The sequence below is a fragment of the Vulpes vulpes genome, chromosome 8 (genome assembly GCF_048418805.1).
Source record: "Vulpes vulpes isolate BD-2025 chromosome 8, VulVul3, whole genome shotgun sequence".
Taxonomy (NCBI): Eukaryota; Metazoa; Chordata; class Mammalia; order Carnivora; family Canidae; genus Vulpes; species Vulpes vulpes.
The window spans coordinates 53,148,641-53,160,784 of record NC_132787.1 but is presented as its reverse complement, the minus strand read 5'-3'; positions in this window follow the sequence as shown (position 1 = coordinate 53,160,784).

Sequence of the window (12,144 nt, the reverse complement as noted above, 5' to 3'; positions counted from 1 at the left end):
CTGGCTTATAGATAAAGCTCACAACAAAATTGCCTAGGGGTATCTGGATGGCTCAATTGATAGAGCATGTGGCTCTCCATCTCAAGGTCATGAGTTCAAGCTCCATGTTGGGCATGGAGCCTACTTAAAGAAAGAAAGAAAGAAAGAAAGAAAGAAAGAAAGAAAGAAAGAAAGAAAAAAGAGAAAGTTGCCCAGATTAGATAGGAGTTCCATACTTTTGTTTTTTCATATCTATGATTTTGTCCTCACTCATAGGTTGTTTGGTGTTCTCCATCCTGCTCTCAGATTGAACGTACTTCTAGCTTAGATATATGATACTTAATATGATATAAAATAGCTGCCCTTTCTTAACAAAGGCCTGGACCTCTATCCCATCCATTAATACTGGATCTAGAGGTTTCCAATTGGTACTATTATTGGTCAAATATATAGGCTCCCCCAAAATGGAAAGAGGCAGTGCCAGTGTCTGCAGCATTTGAGTCCATTCACCAGCACCTGCTGTAGTCTGCAATGGGGAAGTGAGGGGAGGTCGACATCCCTTCTCAGGTAATACAAAAGTGTCAGAACAGTCAAGAAAGAAAAACATCTTCCCCCACTCTGAACCCCAGGAACCTCCATCAATATTCCTGACAGGATGCCATTTGGAAGCCAAGGAGGATTTTGGTAATGGACTTCTAGTTAGTTCATGTGCTCTCCTCGTTTGTTTTGTAGGAATTGACTATGGGTTCAATTTCCTCAATCCTGAAAGATTGCCCTATGCCCTGTCTTCTAACACACTGTAGTCAATTTGGACAACAGGGTTTAAAGAACCACCTTATCTTCTTCTATGATAATGCATGTCCTCAATATTCTCTGGAGAATGATGAAAAATGGCCCATTTATGGGTCCTTAAACTTCAGTACTATTTATTAGTTAGACCTTTTTTTGTGAGTGTCAAGGAAAGTGGACTGAAATCCCACATAGCCAGGCCTTTATGGCCCTGTACCAAAATCCTGATCTATTTCATACACCATTAGAGGGCCCCAGGACACCCCTCCCCTCACCCTCAATCCACCATCAGCACAGCTGCCTGGAGCCCTCCGACTCCTGTTAATCCGCCACTTGCCTGTGTTCTATCACGTTCTCTATGTGTTCCCCTTTGACTCTCTCGTAAACACAGGTTGCTGCCAAGATCATGTACATGCCTCCCTCTTTTTCCTGAGTTACTTGTTTCCCATCTGTTTGCTTTCTCTTTTGTGTAACAGAAATATATCTTGAGGGCAGCCCGGGCGGCTCAGCGGTTTAGTGCTGCCTTCAGCCCAGGGTGTCATCCTGAGACCAGGGATCTAGTCCCACGTCGGGTTCCAGCATGGAGCCTGCTTCTCCCTCTGCTTGTGTCTCTGCCTCTGCCTCTCTCTCTCTCTATGCCTCTCATGAATAAATAAATAAAATATTTTTTTTTTCAAGAAATATATCTTGAGACTGCTGGATGAATGTTGAATGTTGCCTGACTCTTGTTGCATGGGGCGGGGAGTGGTCCCCCTCATTCACTTCTGGGTTAATGGCTATGATAACTGGAGCCAGTTGTCTGTGGTTAGTCTACCTTGTGACAGGGACCTTGAGGAATATTCCCGAGCAACTGCCAAGACTCCTTTTGTATCCAGAAGGTTCCCTGTCTTCTCTGGCCCCACATGGACCGTTTATTTTCACTTTTTTTGGTGTAAAGAAAACATGTGTCTGTTCATCTGTCTGAGCTGTTGAACTCTAGAACCAGGAGTCCCCTTTCTCTGCCTTTTGGGCTTTTACCCGCCTTCAGCCTTGATGGCCACACCTCATCTCCACTATCTCCACCTCCCTCTTCTGTTTCTGCACCGCCTGAGCAGGGCTTGCATAACTGACTTCTCTAGTGTGCTCTGTCTCCAGTGCTCACCATTGGCTTCTCCTCCTCCTCCTACCCTTGCTATCAAGGAGAGGACAGCACCCCTCCTTGGACTTAAATGGCCCACTTAGATTTCCCCACAGGTGCCCCAGCTAAAAATTGACACTGACTTTTGAGTTGAGAAAAAGTGAAAAGTCACAGTGACTTTTTTAACAAATTGACTGACTTTTAAGTTGACCCATGTGCAACATACTCAGTACTTAAGCTAATGTAAGTTTGTTAGTTATGAGTTATCAGCATTAAATAGAAAACTTTTATTCTACCAATGATTGCTAATGGTCAAATAAGCTCATGTTCTCTTTCAATTTGTCCCCCAAAATGGGTTAAAATGACAGTAAATTTTGTCTGTCTCAAAAAGTTCTCATGGGTAATTGTTAAAACAGCTTTCAAAATCTTTCCACCTGAAACCTTGATGTTAAAACAGCTCTCAAAATCTTTCCACCGGGATCCCTGGGTGGCGCAGTGGTTTAGCGCCTGTCTTTGGCCCAGGGCGCGATCCTGGAGACCCGGGATCGAATCCCACATCGGGCTCCCGGTGCATGGAGCCTGCTTCTCCCTCTGCCTGTGTCTCTGCCTCTCTGCCTCTCTCTCTCTCTGTGTGACTATCATAAATAAATTAAAAAAAAAAAAAATCTTTCCACCTGAAACCTTGATGTTTTGCTCAGTTAAATGATAAATTGTATTGAATTCATTGGATATCTAAATCTTTTCCAAATGAGATAAAATATTAAAGCATTGATTATTGAACATAGGTTTACCTGCTTTGCCTTCTTATCACAGAGAAACTGAGGATAGTGAAGTCTCTTGGTAAATGTACTTTATGCTTTATTGAAATATTGTTCTATGGGAAAACATGTATTTAGAAATTATGAAATATACTCATAGATTTCCGATCTAAAGAGTTTTGGTGTAATAGTTCACAGTTGGTTACTACTTAATTTTCACTGGAGACTAAGGTTTCTAAAAGTTAAAATTCTGCTAAATGTAATTAGGACTGATGGAAAGAAGTAACTCTGTAGGTGGGAAAATAGGAAATATATAAGGAATGGAAATACATTTTGTTGAGGGGAAAAAGAGAGTAATTCTGTCTTAAAATGAGACTCCTTGTTTAGAGAGAAATGGCTTAGGACAAAATCTGAATGAAGTAGAAAATTGTACAAGGTTTATAAAAGGAGATTTTCAGGGAAAGAATTTTTATTTTTTAGTTTTTTTTTTAACTTTCATCCATGGTCTTCTTTTTAATTTCTATTTTTTTGGTATATTTTTTTATTGGAGTTTGATTTGCCAACATATAGTGTAACACGCAGTGCTCATCCCGTCAAGTGCGCCTCTCAGTGCCCGTCACCCAGTCACCCCGTACCCCTGCCCACCTCCCCTTCTACTACCCCTTGTTCGTTTCTTAGAGTTAGGAGTCTCTCATGTTCTGTCTCCCTCTCTGATTTTTTCTAATATTGTCATTTAACATGATGTTTTCTTGCAACCAGGTAATAATTCCATGCAGCATTTCTTAAAATAATACAAAATATTGCTTCAGGGACGCCTGGGTGGCTCAGCGGTTGAGCGTCTGCCTTCAGCTCAGGGCATGATCCTGGAGACCCAGGATCGAGTCCCGCATCAGTCTTCCTGTGTGGAGCCTGCTTCTCCCTCTGCCTGTGGCTCTGCCTCTCTCATGAATAAGTAAATAAAATCTTAAAAATATATATATATTGCTTCAAACTTCTAATGTGGTTTGATATGCTTGGTTGAGCAGAAATAGTCCACTTTGTCTTTTGATTTTATTTTTAAAGATTTTACTTATTTATGAGAGACACAGAGAGAGGCAGAGACATAGGCAGAGGGAGCAGCAGGCTCCCTGCAAGGAGCCTGATGTGGGACTGGATCCCAGGACGCTGGCACCACGCCCTGAGCTAAAGGCAGACTTTCAACCGCTGAGCCACTTTTTAATTTTATTTTATTATTTTTAAAAATATTTTATTTATTTGAGAGACAGAGTGAGTGAGAGACGGAAAGAGCACATGAACAGAGGCAGAGGGAGTGAGAGAAGCAGACTCCCTACTAAGCAGGGACTCCAATGTGGGGCCCAATCCTGGGACTTCGGGATTGTGACTCAAGCCAAAGGCAGACACTCAACCAACTGAGCCAGCAGGTGCCCCCACTTTTTGATTTTATAATCCTACTGTCTTTACAGAAAGAACTAGCTGCAATACAACAATCTTTCCAGTTGAGCATTTAGTGATTACTATATATTCCTTAATTTGCTTAGGTATGCATCATTTGTCAATGAAAATTAGTGTTTTCTAGAATAAAAAGGAAGCCTTAGGGCAGCCCAGGTGGCTCAGCGGTTTAGCGCCGCCTTCAGCCCAGGGCGTGATCCTGAAGACCTGGGATTGAGTCTCACGTTGGGCTCCCTGCATGGAGCCTGCTTCTCCCTCTGCCTATGTCTCTGCCTCTCTCTCTCTGTCTCTTGTGAATAAATAAATAAAATCTTTTTAAAAAGGAAAAAAAAGGAAGCCTTATGTTTATCAGAAAAGATCAGTGCAGGCACCTGTAAGAGTGAGATGAGAAAGAAAATCGCAAGGTTCCATATTGGCCTCTGAATAATCTCATAACCTGGTGACTAGATCAATTTTTACAGTTCTGCGAAGGTCCTCCTTTGTCTCTCACTTATGAGTTTTATTGTCGTGGAAGGCATAGAGATTCCGGAGCCAGACAAATTCAAGTGTTAATCGCACATTCACCACTACATGTAGTTGTACAGCATCAGGCACTTTGCTCACCCTGTGCCTCAGTTTCTTCACTTACACAACGTAGACACTACTCCTTTCCCAGCCCACTTGTTGGGTGTTGGGTTGATAGATGGCATGGAGGTATGGAGCCTCTTCTATGAGGTTATTCCTGACAGGCTCCTGCCATACTGTTGATCAGACTCCTTTTTTCTCCCATCTGCACCTGACAGGTGACTTCTATCATGGCAAAGATGAATAGCATGTGGTTCCTGCTCTCAAAAAGTTTATAATCATCAGTCAACCAAAAATTCTTTTATATAACCTTTTCTCTCTTGGGAGACAATTTTACTTGTGGTCAGGACTAACCTTGAAATGAGTGGATTTTAAAAGTACACTGGTATAAGATTGAAATTTTGCTTTTCAGGGGCGTGGGTGGTGACTCAGCTGGTTAAGCATCCGCTTTGGTTCAGGTCATGCATGACCTCAGCATCCTGGGATGGAGTCCCACTGGCAGCAGGTTCCCTGCCCCTACCCCCTACCCCACTTGTACTCTCTCTCTATTGCTCACTCTCTCTCAAATAAATAAATAAATAAATAAATAAATAAATAAACAAATAAACAAACTTTTAAAAAAGAATCTGCTTTTCTCTTTGTTAAAAAGAGCAAGTTTTCTTGGCTTGTTGGCTTCCTCTTGATAAGAAAATGTAAACAAAGTTTTTTTCTCTTTTCTTTCTCTATCAGCCCAGAAAACCAAAGCTTCTATGTTTTCTCTTTGATTACCTAAGAAATTAAAAGATCTCAGTGTTAAAGGAGCTTACTAACAACTATAGAGCTTCCTGTAGAATCCCTTATTGCCCCCTTGGTTAAATGTTAGTATTAAATTTATAACTAAATAAATAAATAAATAAATAAATAAATAAATTTATAACAGTCTGTAATCCTTTTTAGATATGTGCCTTAAAACTTTCTAAGATTTTTAACACACTTCCTGAGATTTAAATGGTAAATGAAGTTTTTGACTAGTTGTTAGACTTTTTTATTTGGTGTGTTAAGTGACACTGGAAGCACTGTTAAAGTAATAATGATAAGCATTAGCTAGCATTGTTCTGGTAAATGCTAGAATTGTTCTAAAAATTATACAAAATTCCTTAAAGTTTTTGTTTTTAAGATTTTGAGATAGAGCCTGCGTGAGAGAGCACGCGGGGAGGGGAGGAGCAGAGGGAGGAGAAGCAGACTTCAAACAGGAACCCCTGGGATCTCAGATCATGACCTGAGCTGAAGAGACAGATGCTTAACAGACTGAGTCACCCAGGTGCCCCAAATACAGTTTCTTACGACTCTTATTTGAAACATTGCTGGTTTTCTAATGTTTGCTCCTCCAGATGGATGAGTTTTCTATTAAAATATCCATAACTGGGATCCCTGGGTGGCGCAGCAGTTTGGCGCCTGCCTTTGGCCCAGGGCGCGATCCTGGAGACCCGGGATCAAATCTCACATCGGGCTCCCGGTGCATGGAGCCTGCTTCTCCTTCTGCCTATGTCTCTGCCTCTCTCTCTCTCTCTGTGACTATCATAAAAAAAAAAAAAATTAAAATATCCATAACTTATAGGAATATGATAAAATACTCTTTTATGAACAAATTGAAGCAATTTTTCTCCCTACCTAAACCTTCCAAAAATCAGAAACTCGTATTAAGTATTCTTTCTTCCATGGCAATTACAGTTATTTGCATTAGTTCATAAGAATCTATCTGTTCTCCTTATAACAGGACACCATTGGAAACATTGGTAGTATTACCAAGGCTTTAGCTGAAATGTCATATTTGAGAGAGACATGCATAGACAGCTTTAAAGAACTAAGGTTGACTTTATGGAGCCAATAAAGCCCCTTGGAAATGGTGGCCTGATATCTTGCTCACAGAGTTCCCAGCACTCTTACCATGTGAGTAAAGAATGTCACTTCCTGGCAAGTGCAGGAACCTCAGGATATTTTGGGGACCTCGAGAAGAGGAACATACACAAATCTACAGGTATTACAGGCAAGTCTGATGACATTTATTTGGATTGGCTCTGGCCTCCAGAGTCCATTAAAAGTTCAAGCTAGAGATTCCTTATAAAAAGTTCCAGCAAAGCAAATAAACAAAACAAAACAAAACAAAACAAAACCCTTACAAGATCAATCACTATTCTTGCTGAGCTTTTGTAAATATTGAGGCCAAGTTTGTTAAAGCTGGACTTATTTTAAAGCCGAATTAGGGGACACCTGGGTGGCTCAGTGTTTGAACATCTGCCTTTGGCTTAGGTCCCGATCTCAGGGTGCTGGGATCAAGTTCTGTGTTGGGTTCCCCTCAGGAGCTCTGCTTCTCCCTCTGCCTATGTCTCTGCCTATCTGTGTAAATAAATAAATAAAATAAAATCTCATTTATAAATAAATAAAATCTTTAAAAAATTAGTCTTGATTTGACTATCTCTGGAAAGAAGGGTGAATTTAGAGAGAAAAACTGTTTCAGTAATACATCTTTTTTTCAATATTAGAATCTAGTTTTGATTAATTGTCTTCAAATATCTGTTGTTTGCCTAAGCTAGACAACTTGAGGTAAACTGCAGAGAGATTGTGATCATAGCTCATATACAGAGAGCCTTTCTGCTTATTACTCTGTGGGGATAATAGAAGGGACCTCATGAACCTATGATTATTTAAACAACTGGACAATGGGATGGAGTCCCCAACAATTGTGTAACTCAGCTGTCACCTTAATCAATTCTTTGTGGCTGGGATAACAAAATCATTTCTGGGACGCCTTGGTGGGTCAGTGGTTGAGTGTCTGCCTTCAGCTTAGGGCATGATCACAGAGTCCCGGGATCAAGTCCCGCATCAGGCTTCCTGCATGGAGCCTGCTTCTCCTCCCTTTGCCTATGTCTCTGTGTCTCTCTCTGTGTCTCTTGTGAATAAATAAATAAAATCTTAAAAACAAACAAACAAACAAAAAACAAAATCACTCCTTAAAGTCAAAGCATACGCCACTCCATGGGGTTAACTATGAACTTGTGGAGATAATGGATGGCCCCACCTTCTCTATAACTGGATTGAAGAATGCACTTGGGGATGCTCTTATCTCCCAGGACAAGTCATCTCCCACTTGCTAGTGATTTCTCATAAGTAGGATATTGCTAAGGTAGATGTCAGGCAAAGAAGGCTTCTTAATGGTTTTATCCCTTAGCCATGTATGTCCTGGGAGCCACCTCTATCGATATAAAATTGCAAGTAAAAGCATTAGCCAAGTATACATTAGTCACCTTTAACCAAACTCAACAGGAAGTCACTCCAATACCAGAATATACGGGGATATTTCTACTACTAAACAGAATGTTTTGGGATGCCTGGGTGGCTCAGTGGTTGAGCATCTATCTGCCTTTGGCTCAGGTCATGATCCTGGGGTCCTGGGATCAAGTGCCGTATCCGGCTCCCCGCAGGGAGCCTGCTTCTCCCTCTGCCTATGTCTCTGCTTCTCTCTGTGTGTCTCATGAATAAAAAAATAAAATAAAATAAAAATAAAAAATAAAAAGAATGTTTCTTTGCTTATGATGTTACATGGGACTCTCCAGGCCATAAAAAGATTTTCTCAGGGATCCCTGGGTGGCTCAGTGGTTTAGTGCCTGCCTTTGGCCCAGGGTGCAATCCTGGAGTCCTAGGATCGAGTCCCACGTCGGGCTCCCGGCATGGAGCCTGTTTCTCCCTCTGCCTGTGTTTCTGCCTCTCTCTCTATGTCTATCGTGAATAAATAAATAAAATCTTTTAAAAAAGAGAAGATTTTCTCTTATCCTCAAACTATCAAAATAATTTTTTTCAATTTTTTTATTTATTATTTATGATAGTCACACACACAGAGAGAGAGAGAGAGAGAGGCAGAGACACAGGCAGAGGGAGAAGCAGGCTCCATGCACTGGGAGCCTGACGTGGGACTCGATCCCGGGTCTCCAGGATTGCGCCCTGGGCCAAAGGTAGGCGCCAAACCGCTGCGCCACCCAGGGATCCCCTCAAAATAATTTTTTAAAGATTATTTATTTATTTGAGAGTGTGAGAACAAGAGGGAGACTCCCCAGTGAGCAGAGAGTCCAATACAGGGCTCAATTCCAGGACCCCAAGATCATGACCTGAGCCGAAGGCAGATGCTTAACTGAGCCACCCAGCTACCCCTCAATCTATCAAAATAGATAGGCTCATGACAACAAATTCCCCAAGTATGTAGTCCTTCCTATCAAGGCACCCAGGAAAGATTATATAAGGTATAGGATGGATATATATGGCTTACTCCCACAATAGGACAATTAAGCCAAAAGACCCTTTTATGCTGGGAGAAGAAAAACCATACCCTTGATTCATGGTCCAATAGTACTTGCCAAATGGGATGGCTCCCCCCAACCCCCTCAGAAGCCAGTGATTTTACCATCATTTTACAGGCAACCAGTTGGTTTGCTACTGACTAGACAAGGTAACTAGATGTCAGATGGCTAGCGCCTAATGGAACACAATGGTTATGTGGGCCAAATTTGTGGCCATGGCTTCCACCAGGCTGGATTGGAAGATGTACTTTGGTTATGCCTGGATTCACAGCCGTAACACTAAAACAAGCACAAGTCCAGCTCAATCTTCCATATCTAAAACAATGATAGACACGATCTGTGTTCCATTGGTATGACCATCTGACATCTATTTTTCTTCCATCAAAAGTTTTAGAAGATTTCATATGGTACATGGAGGCCCTTGATAAGTACACAATTAAGGCCTTAAATGACTCTCAAAATAGCATTGCATTATTAAACACTAAAGTAACTCAAATGTGTAAAGCAATTCTACAAAATAGAATGGTATTAGATATCTTAACAGCAGCACCATGAGGAACAGATGCCATTATTTAAGTAGAATGTTGGGTCTACATTCCAGATTATAACAAAAATATAAATAACCAAATCAGGCTCTTAAACACTATACATTATCTTAAAGACCTTAATGATTGGTTAAATTCCTGGTTGAGAGGTAGACTATGGTCAATCCTAAAGGATCTTATCACACTTCTTATTTTTATTATAATAAATAAATAAATGAATCCTAACATGTTGTCTCTTTTGCTTTGTTCTCTCCTATTGTTGAGATACATGTAAAGAGTTCCTCACTCCTTTGTCCAGCCAATAGATGATTCTTACTACTCAAAACAAATTCACCCCAATGTCCCCTCTAGACTCTACAGCAACGGCTTTCTGTAATAGTTCCTTGTAGGGACAGATTATGATCGATTTCGGTCCACAGGCAGGGACATCTCTATGATTCTTGTCACTGTGAATAAACTACAGAAGATGAGCCCTTTGCCTTTCAACAACCTTAAAGATTTAAGGACCCAGGATTGGTCAGGGGGAAATGATGAGGGATAGAAGCAGAAAAATGTTCACCTTTAGCCCAGAAGGCTCACCTATATGGCCTGCATAGTTTTGGTAAGGATCAAATGCATGCTGGTTGCTACATTCTTAAAGGGTCTCATCACTGCCTATAAATCTCACTGATAGTTAATATTGAATTGAATGATAATTACCAAGGAAATCTTGTGAAGGTAGTTTTACAAGTACAAATGTGAAGAAGATCTATATCTTACACTATATCTATACTTATGATCTAAAACTCCCTGCATGTCCCCTCCTCCTTGAGCACTAAGCATATAACTGCCAGCATCATTTGGCAAAAGCACAGCTGTTTCTGTCCACAGGTCGTATCCCTGTCCTACCTACAAAACTTACTAAGTTGCATCACACAACTTCTCAAGAATTCTTTCTTGGAGCACCTGGCTGACTCAGTAAGTAAGGCATGTGACTCTTGATCTCAGGGCTGTGAGTTCAAGCCCCATGTTGGGTATGGAGCCTACTTAAAAAAAAAAAAAAAAAAAAAGATTTCCCTCTTGACCAGCATGCTCAATGATCCCTCGACATTTTTTCTTCCCTCTGACCAGGCTACCACTTAAAGGCAGACAAAAGCCAAAAATCTATCTTCTAAATCTCTGAATCCTTCAGGTGGTTGTGAGGCTCATCAGGAGCTACACCTTGCCTTCTCCAGTCTCATCTCTCACCACATTCACAAATAGCCCAATGCTCCAGCTGTTTCAATCCACTACAATTCCCTTTCTGAGTAGGGATTAATCCTTTCTGGAATGCCTCCTCTCATGCTTGCTGGCCCCTCAAGCCAATTTTTTTTCCTGTAACTATTTCCTGGGGCACCTGGGTGGCTCAGTGGTTGAGCGTCTGCTTTGGCTCAAGTCGTGATCCTGGGGTCCCAGGATGAGTCCTGCATCAGGCTTGCCGTGGGGAGCCTGCTTCTCCCTCTGCCTATGTCTCTGTTTCTCTCTGTGTGTCTCTTATGAATAAACAAATAAAATCTTAAAAAAAAAAAAAAGATTTCTCTTACATCTCTGTCACCCCCCCCAAAAAAAGTGTCTCTTGTGAGTGACATACTTCTAATACTATGCTATGTTGTATGTCAACCACCTTTCTGTATTTGCCATTATTTTTTTTCCGAGTTTGTTTTTCCTACTAGACGAGGCTCTTTGATGGTAGGAGTTGTATTTTATATTGTTCTCATTGCCTGGCACATATTAGCTGCTTAATGTCTGGTGAGTGAATGAACTAAAGATGAAGGAGGGAATGAAGATGCAACAATGAGAAGAAAGGAAGGCATAGTCCTGTGTCTGAGGAGACCCTGCTGTTTCTACAGTGGCTTCTCAAACTGGCTCTGCTTCAGAGGCTTGTTTAAGAATAGGTTGGGTTAGAGAAAGTCCCACTCTGGAGTTGAAGGATAGAGAAGAGCAGGATCTTTAGGTGGGGAAAAATACTTAAAATGTTCTTTTAATTAAATGGATAGAGAATTAAATGAACCAGTCCTCAAAGAAATGCATCTCCCTTTTGGTGCTGACTGGGAATAAAGAGGGAGATCTGTCCATATAACCATGGCCTCTGTTCCAGCCTCAGAAAACATGCTTCATAAAGGTTGATCAAGCGATAGCCTATATGAAGTGCAGTAAGGGTCACTATGGACTCCCCCTACTACAAAAAACTCACCAGCGTGCCACAGAATGTCGTCCGTGCCTATTGGCCAGACCAGCCACCATTTTTGGAGTTAAACAATAGAGGGAGAGAAATGGTCTTAAGCACACATGTTCCTTGAAAGTACTAGAAGAATACTAGATGTCTAAAAAAAATCAAAGATATTTGATTTCTACCATTGGAACCTTCTAATTATCTCCTTAGTGGGCATGAAGGCTTCAAAGGGAATGAGGCGTAGGATGAGATTTAATGGCGGGACATGACGTAAGGAGCACTGGCTATTGTGTAAGACTGATGAATCACTGAACTCTACTTCTGAAACTAATAATACACTATACGTTAATTGAACTTAAATTTTAAAAAAAGATTTAGTGGCAGGAGACAATAGCACATAGGCAAAACAAATCTTCAAGAC